Genomic DNA, 18,938 nt, shown 5'->3' with positions numbered 1-18,938 from the left:
GTTATGGCCAAGATGAACTAGAATGCCTGGGTCACTTGGCAAAGCCCCACCCTGAGTTTTAGTGGTGGCTGCCTGGTGGTGTTAGTCCAGTGGTTAGACCACGGTAGTGACAGGCTGTGGATTCATTTTCCACTTAGCTTTTCACAGAGAGACCCTGTTCTTCAGCCACTGATTGATCCCTTAACTTGGTCAAAAATTGGCACATAGTCCAGCCTAAAAATTCAAAGTTAGACTTTGACATTTGACTGAATCATTTTAAAAAGTTTCAAAGGTCAAAACGTCCATAAATAAGAGTACAATCCTTCCCCCATGTCCTCTCTAGTTTACCATGATAAAGTGAGAGTCAATGAGGTGACAAAGCTGTGGAAGTCCTGGGGCACTGGATCAGTCAAGGTCCTGTCACTCAAGGAAGTGAGGCAAGTTGGACAAAGGGGCAATTTACAGGGCCAAGGGAAGCAACATTGGGCAGGGAAGCACCCAGGGCCAGCAACAACAGGGAGTCACTACCGCCTCTAGGCTGAAGGTATAGGTGGGGAGCACTGACCAGATTCCAGGGACAGCCAAGCCTGTTGGAGAGCTGCCTGTGACCGGAGCCTTGGCCACCCATCAGCCCAGCAGGGTGGGAGATGAGAGAATGAACATCTTGACCTTCTCTTCGTCCTTTCCATCTCTTATAAATGCTTCCTATTGGCCAAACCCAACCAGGAACCAGATGGCAAGGGAGCCTATTGGTATAGAGCACATAAGGCAACCTCTTGGATCTCGGAGCAGAGTGGAGAAGTCTGGAGAGTGCAGCTGAAGAAGCCAACAGAAAATATCCCACAGACTTGTTCAGAATTACAACTCCAGTGTCCAAAGCTATTAGAAGGCAATGTTCTCAAGGTAGATGGTTCACGGACCCCTGTCTCCACCAGCAAAAACAACTAAAGCTGATGTTCTATGCTTCAAGATGGGGTACTAGAATAACCTTCATGTATATGAGACTGGAAGTCTGCTCCCTAATGACGCTGATGTGACAGGGACAAGATTTATTGAAGTGTGAGTATTCTAAGGAACATTTTAGCTTGATAATCTGATATCTGGATCTTCTGGGTACAGTTTTTTGTTTTTGTTTTTTTTTTTGATATGGAGTCTTGCTCTGTCACTCAGGCTGGAGTGTAGTGGCGCGATCTTGGCTCCACCTCCTGGGTTCAAGTGATTCTCCTGCCTCAGCCTCCCGAGTAGCTGGGATTACAGGCATGTGCCACATGCCTGGCTAATTTTTTCTTTTTTTTTTTTTTTTTTTGAGATGGAGTCTTGTTCCATCTCCAGGCTGAATCTCAGCTCATTGCAACCTCCAACTCCCGGGTTCAAGCGATTATCCTGCCTCAGCCTCCTGAGCAGCTGGGATTACAGGCACATACCACCATACCCAGCTAATTTTTGTATTTTTAGTAGAGACGGGGTTTCACTGTGTTGGCCAGGATGGTCTTGATCTCCTGGCCTTGTGATCCACCCACCTCGGCCTCCCAAAGTGCTGGAATTACCCACATGAGCCACCAAGCCCGGCCTAATTTTGGTATTTTTAGTAGAGATGGGGTTTCACCATGTTGCCTAGGCTGGTCTCAAACTCCTGACCTCAAGCGATCCTCCTGCCTTGAGTTCTCCCAAAGTGCTGGGATTACAGGTGTGAGCCACTGCACCTGGCCTGGGGTACAGAATTGGGAGAATGATGGGAAGAGAGACTGGGAGAAGAGGGAAGGACCTGACACAAGAGGTAAAATCAGCTTACATAATAAAGAGCTCAGAAGGAGAGGGATATTTAGGTGCTGGACAGAGTACAGGAGCTTCAGGCATGTCAAAAGCCCTTAAGCAGCTGGCTGTGAGACAATTAAGGAATAAATGGCTTTAGAAAAACATTGCCAAGTGTTTCTATCTCTTCAAAAGATGTAACAAATACTTGGAATTTCTTTTAAAATTTCTTTCAGTTGCTGAACTATGTTCCTTTCTATGAGCCTCCAAGCAGAGTCTAGGCCACATGGGGCCTCAACTGTTATTGGAGTCACAATAAAAGACCTTCTGGATGGTTCTGGCAACCAAGGACTGGCCAGAAAGCACTCCACACACCTCATCCTCTGTCCTCTGCATGATAGCACACAAGCCTGGAAGCTTCTGAGGACTTAGCTTCCTTCCAAGGGATTGTAACCTTACCCAATGATTGCTGCAAAATGGAAGGGATGATTATTTTACCTTTGGCACAGAAGCCAGAGCAGGTAAACAAGTTGTTAGTCACTCAATAAGTCATCTACAGAAGCAAGGAGACACAACCCAGGTCTCTGGACTCCATGTGGCCTGCATTCTGCTCAGCTGGCTGGTTGCAAATTCCCTTTCTAGGAAATGAAAATTCACCCCTCTCCTTCCTGAGAAGGCTCAGGCCTGCTCGGTTTAGGTTTTCACCAAGGGACTGTGGGACAAGATCAGATTCCGAGCCTTTACAAAATCATTCCTTTAGTTCTTAATTCCTTTCTTGAAAGCAGTTTAAAGTGTGCAGGGGCAGGAGACTAAGCCCTAGGACTAGGACTTGGGGGTTCTGAGCATGGGTACATGACTATACCATGATCTGAATTTCCCAGCTATGCAGCATACTGTGTCAGATGTGGGCTCTGATCCGGATGAGATATTGCTCAATCTGGGCTAATAAGATGTGGGGAGACATTGACTGAGGGGTTCTGGAAAGAAGTTTCTACTTTCTTCCATGATGACTATTTAAAAAGCAGCTTGCTGTCTCTCCTGAGAGTGAACAAAGGTGCAGACAGCTTTGGTTGCTGCTGGCAACCACGTTGCAACCTAGAGGATTGAGAGTTTTAGGATGAAGTTGACATCATGGAAGACAGAGTGGAAAGACAAAAAGAAACAGCATAGAGCAGATGGATCAGATCTTGCATAAAGCCCACCCTACCTCAAACTTCTTTTTAATTGTAAAGGACCAATAGGTTGATTGTTTAAGCCAGTTTGAGTTGTGCTTTCTGCTACTGCAATAAAAACCATCCGTTATCCTGATACATTATGGCAGCTCAGATTCTCTACGCTGTAGGCTCAGGAACAGGAAGGCACAGTCTGGTCTGAGAAGATTCCGTCCTGATGCAAGTAATGTGTTGCTCTTTCTCTGATGGGTGGCAGGAAGGTCAGGCAAGTTCATCTTGCAGCTTGGGGAGAAGGAGTGATGAGTTAGGTCATCTGGCAAAGGCATGGCTGAAAGGATGCCTCACGTACTTGAACATGATGCTCTGGGGGCTTAGAGGGCTTGGGCTGCCAGATCCATGTGGACAGGTGTTCTTTGCCTGAGGTTCTTGAACTCCTCGGGGTTCCATGGAAGAGTGTCAGGAAGTCCATGAAACCCTGAAACTGTATGAAGAATTTTGTATGTGTGCATTTTCATCAGGTTTTCAAAATGAAAGAATTACTGCCCTATGTTTAAATCGTATATAGCCCTCTAAACCCATCTGCCTCTATTTCTCCTTGTCATCAGACAGGATGACTAGTCCTTTTTCTTCTTACTCTCCAGAAGGGATGAACATATGAAAGATCATAGAGGGTGGATAAACCTATTAGATGAAAAACATCTTTTTAAAATTATCAGACAGTGCCAAGCTATGGCGAGAGGACTTCAAGGGTATCCTGAAGTGAGAAAGTCCATCTGAAACTGAAGACAGCCAGGAGCATAGATAAAGAAGAATGACAAAAGTCAGACATGTACTTTCTGTAGGAAATCCAGGTACATGGATACACGTGAACATGTATGATGCATGTCATGTATGTATATGGAACAACAATTAACATTTGCATTGTCTGATGGTTTCCAACAAGTATTTTCATAACATTGCCTCATTTGGTCTTCATACAGGCATTGGGAGCTGGGTCTCACACTTTTCCCCAAGGTTCAGGAAGTGAAGTGCCCAAGGTCTCTCCATAAACGGTGATGCTGTAAATGAAATTCACGTATTCTGTTTCCTCACCTGGTGCAGTAAGCCCTATATTAGTCTAAACCTGGCTGACCATCAGTATCACCTGGCTGCTTCTTTAAAATGCTTGGGCTCCACAACAGTTCTAGAAATTCTGATTCAGGATGTCTAGGACAGGGCCTGAGTATTTGCATTTCTGGAAGCACCCCAAGTGAAACTGAAGACTATTTAGGTTTTAGAATTTGGCCCTTGCAGGGGTTGGTGCATTGATACAGTGGACTCTTAAAAGATGGGCAGCTGGGTATGGTGGCTTACACCTGTAATTTCAGCATTTTGGGAGGCCAAAGTGGGAGGATAGCTTGAGCCCAGGAGTTCAAGACCAGCCAGGGCAACATACCGAGACCTCGTCTCTATAGAAAATTAAAAAAAAAAAAAAATTTAGCCAGGGTGGCACACACCTGTGGCCCAGCTACCCGGGAGGCTGAGGTGGGAGGATCGCTTGAGCCTAGGAGATCGAGGTTGCAGTAAGCAGAGACTGTGCCACTGCACTCCAGCCTGGGTGACAGAGCAAGACTGTTTCAAAAAAAAAAAAAAAAAGGCAATAATTCAAGTTCGAAAGTAGCAAATCTCTAATGGTGGAATTTCAGGCTTTGAGGCAGACAAATGGATGCAGGATATATTTTGGGGAAGGGAGACATCTTGTTACGATGTGTGGTAGCTGTGTATTTGCCATGATGGCTCTCCACCACAGAACTTCCCCCATGTATATTACCTGCTTGATGTATACTATACACATATAATGTCAACAACACTCTCAGAATGAAGAGCAAACACATCTAATAAACGTGGATTTTTAGAGCATGCAAGCTTTTTTAGGGAAAAAAATATGGAAGCATTTTCAGTGTCAAGTCTCACCACAAGGCAGGCTCTTCAAGCTGGAAGAAAGGCATCCGGAAATACGAGTTTGTCATGGAAACGCTGACGGGGCTTCAGCTGAGTGATGCTCACAGGTGCAACCCAGAATGGCACAGCCTCTTGTGGCTTATTTACATCCCAGCCTGCTGAATGAGCTCGCTTTTCTTGTTGCCTGGCCCCTGGGGTCTTCTTACCAGGAAGAACTGTGGCTGTGGCTGTGGCTGTGTTTCTTGGTGGGGGTTTTCAGCAGGAAATTACAGGGAGTCTTAGGATCAGTTTCACATCTGGGAGAAAGGCTCCTGGAGACAGTGGAGAGATGAATGAAGTAGAGAAGGAAGAAAAGGAGGGAAGGAAGGAAAACATACTGATTCTAAGTGCCAGGACCTACCCAAGGGGTGCACAGGCATCATCTTCATGTCTTCATCACCATAGGCTGTAACCCAGTGAGGTATCTAAGGTTATTCCTGTGTTACAGAGAAGGAAACAGGCTGGCGGCACCCAGAGGGGAGCTGACAACCACATCCTTGGGTAGACTAGATGGCCAGTGGTGCAAGGATTGGGAAGCTTCCCCTGAAACCATCACTTTGGCTGACACCAAAAACCCTAGAGCAGGGAACAAAGGCCTTCTCTTGACAAGCAGGGAGAAACCTAGAGAGGCCATTCCTCCTGGGAGAGGCTGCATGCTGACTCCCCTGGGTCCTGTCAGGGTGGATGACTGACCACGACCCTGTGCTGCGGGCAGGCTATGGTCCAGGAGGGACACTGGGTCCTTGAAGATACAGGTTCTTTGTTTTTCCCAGCCTGGCTCCAGGAATCACAGCAGGAGCCAGAGAAGGGCATCAGTTGCTTTATGGAGCCAATAGGTGGGGCCTAAGAGGCTGGGGGAGGGAGTTGGGAATAGGAAAAGGTTGTCTGCCTGCGGGACGTTTCCATTTGGCGGAGAAAGTGTGGTCCCTTAGGGGCTCTCAATCCAATCCGATAGGAGAGACAAGAGCTCTGCACACATGGAGTCCAAGAAAGATGGAGGAAAGAAGGCACAGGCCAGAGATTCTAGGAGCTCACAGACTGGACAGGGAAAGACCTGTTTTTCCCAATCCTGGCCACAGACCCAGAGGTCCCAACCAACCACCTTGGGAATTACCCTGGACTGTGGCAAGAGTTAGGGTGAGACCCAGACCCCCCAAGTTCTCTCCTACACATCTACAAGGCCCCCAAAGTGATCTTCTAGGTGCTTTCTATCAGAGCCACCTGCTCCTGGGGGCTTGCAGCTTTGACCAGGACCAGTGAGTGGCTCTGCTGGGAGGCTGCTCTCATTAGGCCCAGGGCCACTCCCCAGCCCCATCTGTCCTCAGCAACATGAGTCCCACCTTTTCCTCCTCACCAGGAGCCTTGGGAGCTTGGGAGACATTCCAAGGCTGGCTCTGACATGAATTTGCTGCTCAGTGCGCCAGGCGATCAGAGCTGACTCCTCTCCCTTTTCCCTTGGAGGTGTTGATAGTAACAGCAGCGATGAGCTGCCAAGTTGGCAGGAGAACAGAGCGACTGTGCACTGCGGATGGAGGGGGGTGGGAAGCAGCAAGCCGGCAGAGGGCTGGGCCAGAACGACAGTTTGTTTATCCTGAAATTGAAAGGGTCCCTCCAGTCTCAGCCACCAGCATCTTGCAGGAGGGAGGGTGACTTCCTAGAAGGTGGAAGCTCTGGGGGGAGGCCCAGGGTTGGTGATGTGGGTGTTGCTAGAGTCGGGTGGGTGGAAGGGATCTTTTGGTTGGGCCTGAAGCCATCAGCCAGCCTGGCCCCAGAGGCAGGACAGAGGCCCACCTTTGTTCCTGCTGATGAGGTGGTTGTGGAGTTTCTAAACTGGAATGGACCTGGGATGGGGAGCTAGAGTTCTGAAGCTGCTTCCTCCTAAATACAGAGACCTCAAGGGACATTTAGGAGGTTACTCATGCTCTGTCAATCAAATGAACCTGGGACCTTGGGCAAGTATTTGAATCTTTTGAGCCTCAGAGATTAAGAACATTTACTTTAAAGCTTCGTGTGGGGATTCAATAAAGTAGTGATGGCAAAAATTTGTTTCCTGTTTACTCCAGGGCAGACATTGTGCTAAAAGCTTTCTGTATGTGAAGCATTTAATCCTCAAACTTTATCAGGTGGGTACTATTTGTATTCCTATTTTATGAATGAAGTAACTGAGGCACAGAGGGGGTAAGTAGCTTTCTCAATGTCACAGAGCTAATGAGTAACCACAATGGGGATTTGAACCTAGTAGTGTGTTGCTTAGGCCTATGTTCTCAGCCCCTGTAGAAACTGTCTTCACAGTGCAACTGAGTTCTGAGCAGGATGCCTGGCACAGAGCAAACAATTAATTAATGTTAGCTACCATCATGACTTCCCTAGAGCAGTTCCAGACAGGGGACCTAGGCTCCTGATATCTATACCAGGGACTCCCTGGGGTCCTAGGTTGTCCTCTTTCCATCTTTTGTCTATACTGTCTTGCTCATCCTAGGAGCTGGAGGAACTTCTCTTTTGGAGAGATTGCTGCTGGTCTTCCCTGCTTCTCTCATCCCCTCCTCCCAAAGGCAGAGCAGAGGAATTCTCGGCTTCTTCCAGTTACCCTCAGCCTGCAAAGAAAACATAGTCTGCTGCGTCTGCTGCCAGTTCCTCTCTGGTGACAGCCACAACCCATTTGCTCAGCACCAGCCCCAGCCTGTGCTGTGGGTAGAACCCGGAGCCTGGGGCAGGACCCCAGTGCCCTATGTGAGAGCCTGGGTCAGTTACTGTAAGGCTGGGCCTTGGGGGCCACTCAAAGGGAGAGGCATGGCCCACATAATTTCTTGAAGACTCTGGCTGTAAGAGTGATGACTGAAGGCTGGTGTGCTGTATGCATAGACTCCTTCTTTTTTTTTTTTTTCTTTTTTTTTAGGCAGAATCCCTCTCTCTGACGCCAGGCTGGAGTGCAGTGGCACGATCTTGACTCACTGCAACCTCCGCCTCCCAGGTTCACGTCATTCTCCTGCCTCAGCCTCCCAAGTAGCTGGGACTACAGCCACCCGCCACCATGCCCAGCTAATTTTTGTATTTTTAGTAGAGATGGGCTTTTACCATGTTGGCCAGGATGGTCTTGATCTCCTGATCTCGTGATCCGCCCACCTCGGCCTCCCAAAGTGCTGGGATTACAGGCGTGAGCCACTGTGCCCGGCCGCATAGACTCTTTTTAGGGTAGGAAATCCATTGTACAAACATGTTCTCAATTTTGGAAGGTTCATTAACACAGCCATGCAAATTGGTAACCAGCTTTACAAGCTCACTAAACTGTGCTACTGGCCACCCTTACCTCTTGTAAGGTGCCAGACAAAGAATTCTGTGCCACTTTCTGGGTGGCCAGAGCTACCGCCTGTCAGCTGGGAGATAGCCAAACCACAGCCAGGAGCCAGGATTACTGAATGCTCCCTAGGCCCGAATTCTTCCCTGGAACAATGAAACATCAGGCATTTGTGTGGCGGAAAGGAACTGCAGTGTGGACACCTCAGAACAACACTGTTTTGTTTATGTAAGCTGTGAAGCATTGTGGGTATGCTGGCTACAGAGTCACCCCCCTGTTTCCATCACATAAGAGAACTGATGACCGGAGATCAGGTAGGGTTGGGAAGCTGGGACTAAAACTCTGCTATGAACTCAGAAGGAAATGGAATATTCTAAATATTATAGAATAGACACAGCAAGGATACAGTATCTTCTAGTTAGAAACTTTTAATTAAAAGAATGTTCACTCCATAGGGATCAGCTAGAACATGATGGTCAATAATTATAAACAGCTGAGCATGGTGGTGTGCACCTGTAATCTCAACTACTAGGGAGGCTGAAGCAGGAGGATTACATGAGGCCAGGAGGTCAAAGCTTCAGTATGCCACGATTGTGCCTGTGAATAGCCACTGCATGCCAGCCTGGGCAACATAACAAGACCCCATCTCTAAATTTTTTCTTAAATTATGAACAAAAAGGACAGTCACAACCCAACAATTCCTTTACCATGCTCACTACACAAGCAGCACTTAAGACTCCTTAGGCATGGGAGTACTCTCTGCCTGGGCCAGGGAGGTGGAAAGGAAACTGAGGCACAAAAGTAGAAGAGAGGTCCTGAGATGTTTCAAGGCACACATAGAACGCAGTTGCCCATCACCACACAGGGCTGATCACCATCTTGGCCTCTGGGATCTAAAATATTCAACTTGGGTAGCAGTTCATGCCTGTAAACTCAGCACTCTGGGAGGCCAAGGTGGGAGAATCGCTTGAGCCTGGGAGTTCAAAACTGGCCTGGGCAACATAGCAAGACCTCATCTCTACTAAAAATAAAAAATAAATAAAGTTAGCCAGGCATCATGGCGGCACATACCTGTAATCCCAGCCACTCAGCTGAAGCAGGAAGATCCCTTGAGCCCAGGAGTTTGAGGCTACAGTGAGCTATGATCGTGCTATGGACCCCAATTTGGGCAACAGAGTGAGATCCTGTCTCAAAAAAAAAAAAATTCAACTTGGTTTGTTGGAGATTTGCTTTTTCTAGTGTTGTAACAGAAGTCAGAAAGAGGAAAGAATGCATGCCTTACAGTCAACTCGCTGGCACACGCCTGTTCTGTAAAGTAAATTACAAGGGTCTTAGTTTACTGTGCCCAGAAATGTATTTACTTTTTGGACCTTGAGGGGCTCATTCACAATACATGACAAATCGTCTGAGGGGTGAGTGTAGTGGGAGACTCTCTCGAGGAGTGGAGAACAACTGTCTGCTTCCCGCTGCTGGTTCAATTTGGTGCCAAGCAGCAGTCAGAAGAAAGGCATGAAACCAGGCGAGGTGAGGAGCAAAGAGCCGGAGCTGAAAGCAGGGCAGAGTTGACCATGAATGAGAAAATTAAGGTCAAGGCAAGAGCTATGGAGGTGTGGACACCTGCCTGCCTGCCTGTGAGAGAACCCCACGGGACTGGGTGTCAGGAAGAGGGCATGCTCCCCAGCTCTTGACCTCCTGGGATGGGGCACATGGCAGGCCAGCACAGAGGCAGGGGGATGCCCGGATGACCTGTGAGAGAGTTCTTTCCCTCTGGAGGCCTTGGGAGGAAGCCAGAATGGGCATGCAGAAGTGGGTCAAGTTTCAATTTTCCTGAAGAAGCACTGAGCTGGAGACAGGATGCATTGACTATTTATTTATTTATGAGGCTATCGATTATAATGCAGCTTTTCCACAGGATCCTGAGGCAGCTCGAGTTGGGAGAAGAAACCTCCTACCAGTTCACTTTCTCTGTCCTGGAGATGTCAGGTGTTCAGATAGGCTGCCTCTCTCCCTCCCTGGTGGTTCTCTCTCCTCTCCCCACCCCTCTGCAGCCCTCACCTCTGCACACCCTGAAGGATGGAGGCTCCAGAGAGTTCGTCTAGTCTCTTGGGTCTGGCTATTCCGGGTTCTTTCCAATATTTAGGGCATATTCCAGTACCCCAAATCCTAACAGCACAGGCTGTGTGCTCCACATGAGTAGATGAAAGATTTCTCAGTTATAAAAGGCCTCTGAGATCTTCCTAGCAAAACACCTTTTCACTAAGGAGGAACAGAGGCCAAGGAGAAGTGCTTTCTGCCGTCACACAAGGTGAGAGGCACAACCTGGACAAGAATGAGGCCTCTCGATTCCCCCAGGTGACGACCCTTTCCACTCTACCACGCTGCCTCCCAATAGGATCCCTTTTACTTGAAGTGAACCTCCAGACAGATCCTTAATGCCCACTCTTCCCCCTCAGTCCAGGGCTGGGGTGCCCCTGAGCTGGGAATCACTCTCGGGGGCCCTTGCTCTCTTTGGCATTCCCCCAGCAGGCCTCTCCTTGTTTTGTTTTGCACTTGATGACATCTTTGCTCTCAGTCTTCCCCACTCCCAAAGAGGATCAAGGAGGTTCTGCTAACTGCAGAGCAAAACAGGGGGTCGTGATAATGACCACAGGCCTGATCAGCCTCGCCTGGCCTCTCCCTCTGGCCTCCCCATGGGCCACCTTTCCTGAGGCCTCTTCCAGACTTTGTGCCCCAACACTAGCCTTCTGGTGGGCAGAGATGCCATGTCCACTAGTTCCTGTGAACAGAAATGGCTCTTCTCTCTTGGCCCTGATTGCAGAGCTCAGTCTCCTGGCAGAGGCAGGAAGAGGCCTGCCCAGATGGACAGAATCTAGGATACTGGCCAACACTGCACCATTCCCCAAAGGCTGCCTCCCCAACTTTGGAGACCCTGAATCTTGTCCTAATTGGATATGGCTTTAAAGATGAGGGCCATTGCTTAGGGCTGGGCTGGCTCTTGGCCCTATCAAGATTGTCTCTGTCAGATGCAGGGGCATGCACCTGTAGTCCCAGCTACTCAGGAGGCTGAGGTGGAAAAATCACTTGAGCCTAGGAGTTAAAGGCCAGCCCAGGCAATATAGCAAGACCACATCTCTTTAAAAAAAAAAAAAAAGACTAACACAAAAACAAAAGATTGCCTATGTCCCTCTATCTCTCCTTAAGTTCATTTTGCCATTCATTGTTCCAGGGTTTAACCCCAGCCCAACTTACTGTCTTTATTTGATATTTCTTCCCTTCCCGCAGGCTATGCTATAGCCAAAAGGAATTTCATACAAGAACTCCATTTTCTTCCTTTATCCCTATTGTTCTATAATGTCCTACCTTCTTGCTCCACACAAGTCGAAAACTCATGTTATAAGCTACCTTCCCTGAGTATAGCAGCTGATGTTTGTTGAGCACCTACTATATGCCAGGCACTGCACCTTTTCCTCACAGTGACCTCAAAATTCTCCCAATGTATCCTAGGGTTATACAGTGAGTAGCAAAGTCAAGATTTGAACCCTGGCCTGTGTTCTTCAGGGTCCATACTCACAGCCGCTACACCATATTGCCTCTCAGGAAACAGGTGTCCTTCCCAACATTACCTTTCTCTGACTTAGGATTTGATTGGCACGTCCCTTACCACACATCACTTTTTGATTTTTACTGTAACTACTTAAATCATATCCCTTAGTTTCCTTATTAGACCACGAGCTCTTCAAAAGTAAGGGCTGGGTGACATTTGGCGTCCCCACCACCAAGCCCAGCGCTAGCACAGACAGGTTTAATTAACTACATTTCAAATGAAGGAATGAACACATGACTGAGTGAATCTGAATTGTAGTGAGGGTTAAAGTCTGTCCACAGTGGAATAGGGAGTTGGAACTTGCTTTTCTGAAGGCCTCAGCCTCACACTGCCTTTTAAAAGGCACTATGGGAAAGGAGGAGAATGGAAGAGTTTCATAGATGAGTGAGAGCAGGAGCACAAACCCCTGTATGTCTGTAATTACAGAGCCTCTTGATGCTGGCTGCTGTTGGCAGCATGCTGGGGAACGTGTTTTCAATCCTCCAGGTTGGGAACTACTGGTACTACTGATTGCTTTGTGTGATCTGACATGGCTGTGAAAAGAAAAGAAAGAAGGGGATAATAAAACCTCCGAGCAGTGGCCTTGCCAGCTGTAGGGCCTGCTCCAAGAGCAAGGGCCTCCAGTATGCACCCCACCACTGAGACTCGCTTTTGGTAGGGCAGAGGGGAATCTAGCCACCTTGTCTGTGATGGACCTTTTGGGAGCAGGATCCCCACATGGAGCAGCCCAGGGCAGGGTGGTCTCTGGCTGGGTTAAGGGCCGTGTCAATTCACTGGGAAACCTTCCAGTTTGGGAAGAGGTTGCAGAAGGTGGTAAGGTGCAAAGTTCTGGGGAGAGGACCTGAAGTGTGGGCCTCATCTGCAAAGGAGGTGTGTGTGTGTATGCATGTGTCTCATGTGTCTGTGTGTGTGTGTCTGTGTTCACGCTTGCTTGAGTTAAGGGAGCGTGCCCAAAATGGGACTGTGCTCCGTCCTTTCAGGGCCCTGAGGTTCCCTGGTGGGTCTATTTTCTCCAAGGTTCTGTTCAAGATTTAGCTTTTCTGGTGCAGGTTTAGAACAGGCAGATCTGGCTCCTGAGCCATGGCTAGGAGGATGGGGCTCTGCCTTGGTATGAATCCACCTTTGTTGAGAGAAAGTGCACTCTCACCCACCATTCCCAGCCTCCTTTCCACAACTGCCTGTTCACCTCCTGTCCAAATGAAACAACAGCCTCAAAACACTTGCCTTCACATGAGTTCACTTGACTTTTACTCTGATACTTGTATTTTCAGAGCCCATTTACACCCATTTGCCTGCTTCCATTCTTATAACAGCCCCTCCAGGGGTACAGAAAGCAAAGATTCTTTTTATTATAGGTGAGGAACTGAAGCCCAGAGAGGCTGTGTGACTTGTTTCAGGTCACGCAGCAAATTAGCAATGGAGCCCCAGGGTTCCCTGCTCTGGCTTCATGACTCCAAGTTCTTTTCCTTCTTCAGTTCTAGGTCCCTACCCACCTGTCTCCTGAAAGGAAATCTTCACAGAGAAGCTCACGCTTCATTAGTAACATGCATATCAATTCTCCTGGTGAGGGGTCAAAAGCAACTCAAAACTGCCACCCTCCTTACACTCTCCTCCTTATCTGCTTCCTCCATTTCTACCCACCCTCACCCCACTCTTAAGATGCTCATCTCCAGCAAGAATCCTCAATATGGCTCTTGCTGAAAATGTGGGGTAAACGCCAGGGTGCTTTCCTGGGAGGAGAACCAGTGTTGTTTGTCCTTCCTAGGAAGGAGGAAAAGACAGTGGTGGCCTGGGTCCCAATAAATGGCCTGTCCAGGCCTGGAGAGGGGCTGAAGACAGGGTGATGTGTAAGGAAACTCAGGGATATGATTTAAATAGTTACAGGGTGATGTCTTACAAGTTTCCCTTTGCCTCACCTCCCAGACTGATAACCTAATGGTCACTGGATGGCCACCTCTTTAAGACTAAGATGTCATCTAGCCTGGCTCTACCCTCCATCTGAAACTTTGTCTACATTTGGGATGTTATGCATTGATTCATTCATTTGTTCAGCAAATACTTGTTAATGGCTGACTATGCACCAACGTTTGCTGTAGGTGCTGGCGACACCACAGTGAACATGCCAGGCAAGCTTCCAAACAGTCTGAGAAAAGAACATAGTTCTTTGGCGGTGAGGTGGGGTGGGAAGGATAGAGAAGTAATGGGAGCTCAGAGAAGCAGGATAGCTGAGAAGGCCTCTCAGGGAAGACGTGTCTATGCTGCAGCTAGAAAGATGAGCAGACCTTTAAGCAGGCGAAGAGGGGCAAGAGTGTTCCAGGCACAGTGAACAGCATGTGTGCAGGCCCAGAGGCTACAGACCCATGGTACACTGAAGGAACTGAAAGAAGCACACAGGACCTGAGTGTAGCATGCAAGGGGCAGATGAGGGGAAGAGGGGGTAAGAGATGAGGCTGGATGGTGGGGCAGGGACTGGGTCAAGGAGGGCTTGAAAACCATGTTGAGTAGAATGAACTTTATCCTACAGACAATAAGCCACTGAAAGCTTTTAAGAAGATGTGTGACATGTTCAGATGAATGTTTTAGAATGAGATTTTTTTGCTTTTGTGTGGATTGACACTTTTCAATAGAAATATAATGAGAGCCACAAATGGGAGCCACATATGTAATTAAAATGTTTCTAGTAGCCACATAAACAATGTACAAAGAAACAAGTGAAATTAATTTTAAATAAATTAATTCAACATATAAATATACTGTGATTTTAACATATAATCAACATAGAAATACTAAGATATTTTACTTTCTTCATATTAAGTCTATGAAATCTGGTGTGTATTTTACACTTATAGCACCTTTTTTTTTTGAGATGGAGTCTCGCTCTGTCACCCAGGCTGGGGTGCAGTGGCACGATCTCGGCTCACTGCAAGCTCCGCCTCTTGGGTTCACGCCATTCTCCTACCTCAGCCTCCCGAGTAGCTGGGACTACAGGCGCCCACCACCACACCTAGCTAAATTTTTTGTATTTTTAGTAGAGACGGGGTTTCACCATGTTAGCCAGGATGGTCTTGATCTCCTGACCTCGTGATCTGCCCGTCTCGGCCTCCCAAAGTGCTGGGATTACAGGTGTGAGCCACCGCGCCCAGCCACTTATAGCACATTTTGAATTGGCCTAGCTACCTTTTGAGAGCTCCAGGCCACATGCAGTTAGAGACTATCATATTGGACAATGCAGATGTAGAGAATGCATTTGACGAAGGAAGAATGGGTGTTAGGAGACGAGGGATGAAACTGTTGCAGTTGACCTGGAAGATCATGATGACTTGAGGCTAGAGACAGATTTCAGAGATATGACTCCCAGGTTTCTGTCTTGGGCAGCTAGCTGGATGCTAGGGCCATGATGAGATGGAGAAGTCAGGAAGAGGTTTGGGAGTGAGTGGATGTGGAAGGGTTGAAAGTGGTTGAAAGTGAGGAGTTCTGTTTTGGACATGTTGCATTCAAGGTATTTGTGGGGCATCTGTGGAACTTGTTTGATAAATAAATAATAAAAAATTTATTATTTATAATAATAAATACCATGTATGGACCTCTAAGAATAAAAACCATGTATGGACCTCTAAGTTCTGGCCAGAGGGATATAGGCACATGTATTGTGAATTCTGGGAAGTGTCTTGGAAGAGAAAGAGCATGCTCTGTCACTGCTTTCTCCTTCCTGCTAGAGCCTGAGTGGCCATCCTGGATCAGTTGAGGGTTGAGGGTGGCAGAATTATAGGTAGAAGAATCCTGAGACCCTGACACTGTGGATCCATCACACCAGGCCTGAATTTAATACCTCTGCACTTCTGTCTTGTTTGAGCCATTTTATTTGGGATTTCCTTTTATTCACAGAAAAGGGATTCTAATGAATATAGCACTTAAATGGAGATGTTCACAGGGCAGTTGGATCTTATGGGTCTAAAGCTAAGGAGAGGGGTCTGGACAGGATATATATAGATTTGGGAATTACCAGTCTATAGTTGGTCATTGAAGCCATGGCAACATATAAGATCTCCAAGGAAGAATGGTCTAGTGAGAAGAGAAAAGGATCTAGAACAAAACTCTGAGGAACACCAACATTTAAAGAATGAGCAGAGGAAGAGGAGCCTGCTAAGGAGACAAAAGGCATAGCCAGAGGTAGGAAGAAAACCAGGGAAGTGCTACACTATGGAAGGCTAGGGAGGAGAGAGTCCCAAGGAGGGACTGGTCAACAGAAAGCAGCCATCTCTGCTTGCTGCTATGAGTGTGACAGGGTCTGAAAAAAACAACTTAGGGTTCTGTTGCTGTCCCAAATCCCAACAGACTAGTCATGTCATCCTTCTGCTCATAGCCCTTCAGTGGATTCTTAGTTTTTTCAGGATGAAGTTCTAGCTCCTTCGCAGACCTTTTGGGTCCCTCCAAAGTCTAGCCCTAACTCTTCTGTCCAGCCTATTCCTTTCCCCTGTACACTGCGTCCCTGCCAGACTTGGCTTCCCACCATTCCCTGCCTTGGCGCATGATTTTTCCAAAATTCTACCCACTCTTCAAGACTTACCTCAAATGCTGACCCCTCTGTTCCCTGATTCTTCCATACAGATTAATTACCCCTAACCCATGTTCCCAGAGCATTTTGCTCACTCTTGGTCACAACCACCACTGTACCCTGACCTGTGCTAATAAAATTGGTTGTACATATGTGTGTCTCCCCATTGACACTGTGGGTCTGAGCAGTCATAGCTGCTTCTAGCTGTTCATCTCCATCTCCCTCGGTGCCTCCTGCAGAGCTTGTTAGAGATGTTTCAGAAATGTCTATGGATTTAATGGAACTGTTGTCCTCCCACAGACCCCAAGTAATAGTGTGATCTCTGTTTTCTTTGTCATAGTATTCCAGGGGTAGAGGTGATAGGGGAGACACTAATATAGAGAACCCTGGTATGGAGGAAAACAGACATGTTGAGTTTGAATCCTGCTGCTCAAAGAAACTGTCCTAGTCTGTGTTTCCCTGACTCAAGTAGCTTGTATCAAGAACCACCTTAATAATAGAAAAGCAATAGAAAAAAAAATGAAACTAAAAATTGGTTCTTCGAAGAGATGAACAAAACTGACAAATCTTTAGCTAGACTGACCAAAGCGAGAAAAAGAGAGACAGAGAGAGAGAGAGAGAGAAGGAGAAGGTGAGAAAGACAGACAGACTCAAGTTACTAAAACACTAAAATTAGGAATGAAAGAGGGAACATTATTACCAACCTTAAAGAAATAAAAAGGTGCAGCCATAAAAAAGAACAAGATCATGTCTTTTGCAGGAACATGGATGGTGGCTAACATCCTTAGCAAACTAATGCAGGAACAGAAAACCAAATACTATGTGTTCTCACTTATAAGTGGGAGCTAAATGATGAGAACTTATGAACACAAAAAAGGAAACGACAAACACTGGGGTCTACCTGATGGAGGAGGGTGGGAGGAGGGAGAGGAGCAGAAAAGAGAACTATTGATTACTGAGCTTAATACCTGGGTGATGTAATAATATGTACAACAAACTCCTGTGACACGTGTTTCTCTATGTAACAAACCTTCACATGTATTCCCGAACCTAAAATAAAAATTTAAAAAAAGAAGTAAAAGAGATTTTAAGGAGATACTATGAACAAAGTGGATAGCCTAGATAAAACACACACATTTTTAGAAAGACACAGACTACTAAAACTATCTCAAGAAACAGGTAATCTGAATAGGACAAGAAAAGAGATTGCATTATACTATCTCAAAAACTTCCCACACAGAAAATTCTAGGCCCTGATGGCTTCACTGGTGAATTCTACTAAATGTTTAAAGAATTAAAATCAGTCCTTTATACTCTTTCAAAAATGGAATAGTAACACTTTCCAACTTATTTCATGAGTTCAGTATTACCCAGATACCAAAACCAGAAGGCATCGTAAGAAAACTATCAGCTGGGCACAGTGGCTCATGCCTATAATCCCAGCACTTTGGGAGGCCATGGTGGGTGGTCAGGAGTTCGAGACCGGCCTGGCCAACATGGTGAAACCCTGTCTCTACTAAAAATACAAAAATTAGCTGGGCCTTGTGGCAGGCGCCTGTAATCCCACCTACTCTGAGGCTGAGGCAGGAGAGTTGCTTGAACCTGGGAGGCGGCTGTTGCAGTGAGCCGAGATTGTGCCATTGCACTCCAGCCTGGGCAACATGAGTGAAATTCCATCTCAAAAACAAACAAACGAACAAACAAAAAACTATCAATATCACTTACAAATATAGATGCAAAAATCTTCAACAAAATACTAACAAAATGAACATGGCAACATATAAAAAGGATTATACATCATGACCAAGTGGGATTTATCCTAGGAATGCAAGATTGGCTTAACATTTGAAAATCACTCAATAGGCCAGACGCAGTGGCTCACACCTGTAATCCCAGCACTTTGGGAGGCCAAGGTGGGAGAATAGCTTGAGTCCAGGAGTTCAAGACCAGCCTAAGTGACATAGTGAGATGCTGTCTTTACCAAAAAAAAATTTTTTTTTAATTAGCCACGTGTCATTGCATGTGCCTATGGTCTCAGGTGCTTGGGAAGCTGAGGTGAGAGGATCACTTAATCTTGGGAGGTCAAGTCTGCAGTGAGCCGTGATCACACCACTGGGTGGCACAGTAAGACCCTTTCAAAAAAAGTAAAAACTAAGTAGAAAGAAAAAAGAAAATCTATCAATGTAATACACCATACTAACAATAAAGGACAAAAGCCACATGATCATGTCAATAGATGCAGAACAAGCATTTGACAATTTGATAAAATTTCATGATAAAAACACTCAACAAACTAGGGATGGGAGCGAACTTCCTTAACTTGATAAAAGCACCTACAAATCTCCCACATCTAACATTAATGGTGAAAGACTGAAAGCTTTTCCCCTAAGATTGGGAAGAAGTCAAGGATGACTGCTCTCACTAACCCTACTGAATAATATACTGAAGGTTCTATCTAGGACAATTAGGCAAGAAAAATGAATAAAAGACACCCAGATTTTAAAGGAAGAAGTAAAACTATTATAGATGACATGATTTTGCATATAGAAAATGCTAAGAAACACACACATACACCTTGTTATGAATTAATGAGTGAGCTCA

Source organism: Pongo abelii, chromosome 19, assembly GCF_028885655.2.
Source record: "Pongo abelii isolate AG06213 chromosome 19, NHGRI_mPonAbe1-v2.0_pri, whole genome shotgun sequence".
NCBI classification, from domain to species: domain Eukaryota; kingdom Metazoa; phylum Chordata; class Mammalia; order Primates; family Hominidae; genus Pongo; species Pongo abelii.
This window is presented reverse-complemented; position numbering follows the sequence as displayed.